The sequence below is a fragment of the Chaetura pelagica genome, unplaced genomic scaffold, assembly GCF_000747805.2.
Source record: "Chaetura pelagica isolate M959 unplaced genomic scaffold, ChaPel_1.0 scaffold471, whole genome shotgun sequence".
In the NCBI taxonomy this organism is placed as follows: Eukaryota; Metazoa; Chordata; class Aves; order Apodiformes; family Apodidae; genus Chaetura; species Chaetura pelagica.
Genome location: NW_009952430.1, coordinates 2,113,073 through 2,114,771, shown reverse-complemented (window position 1 = coordinate 2,114,771; position 1,699 = coordinate 2,113,073).

Sequence of the window (1,699 nt, the reverse complement as noted above, 5' to 3'; positions counted from 1 at the left end):
GGACCTTCAAAGGTCACCACGTCCGGCCCCCCCGCCCCGCACAGGGACCGGGCTGCTCAGAGCCTCATCGCGCCCGGCCTTGAATGTTTCCCTGAATAAACTGTTCCTTCTGCCCTATCGAAACTGCCCCTGGGCGACCTGAGGCCATTTCCTCGTGTCCCATCACTGGTTCCTGGGTCGCAGAGCGGCCTCCTTGGCCCCAACCCCCCTCAGGCAGCTCCAGACCAGCAGGTCTCCCCTCACTTCCCATCTCCAGGCTCCCCAGCTCCCTCAGCTGCCCCTCACACTTGTGCTCCAGCCCCTTCCTCAGCCCTAAATCCTCCCAGGATTTCAATTTACAGCCCGTGGTTGGGCTGGATTCGACCTGTGGATCCCCGTTTCCTCTAGGCATCCCAACCTGGGCAGTCTGCACCCGCAAGGCCCGACGCAGGGGCTGCATCCTTCCCCCGGAGGCTGCGGGGCAGAGAGAGAAGGGAGAAAGTCCCAATTTCCCACTCCCCATTCCCCCCGTGGCTCCAGGGACCTGCCAGCTGGGGGGTCAGGCCCGGGGACGTCACAGCGTTGGGGGCATTCAGCAATTTCCTCTTCCCCAGAGTATTGGAATGTACCTGTTCCTTTGACGTGTGCTGGGGTTTGATGAGCTGCCCCTCACAGAGCGGCACGGCCCGAAATCCCTGCTGGTGCAAAGCCCTGGTGAGACGTCTCAGTCCCCAGCATCGGGAGGAATGTGTAGAAACCAAACACAACAACCTTAAGAGCAACTTCCAGGACTTGAAAGGGGCTCCAGGAAAGCTGGGGAGGGGCTTTTCTCCAGAGGACATAGTGATGGGACAAGAGGTGATGGTTTTAAACTGAGAGAGGGGAGATTTAGGTGAGATGTTAGGAAGAAATTCTTCACTCTCAGGGTGGTGAGGAACTGGGATGGGTTGCCCAGGGAGGTTGTTGATGCCCCATCCCTGGAGGTTTTTAAGGACAGGCTGGAGGAGGGTTTGTGCAGCCTGATCTGGTGGTTCCCTGCTCATGGCAGGGGGTTGGAACTTGATCTTTAAGGTCCCTTCCAACCTTAATGATTTTATGATTCTATGATTCTGTGAAAGCTGAATGAAGAGGGTTTGGCCAAGGAGACTCTTCCCACGACACAGTCACCTTTCCAGGACCAGATCATGCCAGTGTTTTCCAAGGAGCTGATGGGGATTTCACACACTTGGTGGAAGCTCCTTAGTCAGCATTCATCCAGCAAGAAAGCAGCAGCAGCTTCAATGCACGTGTGAGCTTTTCTACTACATTTTTATTAAAGATGCATAAATTATTGCACTGAATCAGCCTCCTCTCAGAGCACTCCTGCTTGAAGGGCTAGGTTTTCCTTGAGCCTCTACCTTTTATTTTTTACTTCTGCAACCAAACAAAAGGCAAATCTTTTATCCACCAAAGGATTTTCTCATTTGGCAGAGGTGATAGCATGGGTTTATATATCAGCTTTAAATCAATTTGTGATAAGAGCAGTGCAAAAGGGAATTGTCCTGATCACACTGGCTGTGGGGTGAGCACCTTCTAAAATAATCCCTGCCACAAACTAGAGTTTATAAACTAATTAAACCAGGCAGATTGGAGAGGGGAAAATAATAAAAAAAAAAGAGACCCTGAGAGGTGTAGGGCTTCTCTAAAAGAAGCTAAGAAAAGTGCTTGGGCCACCCAAGCC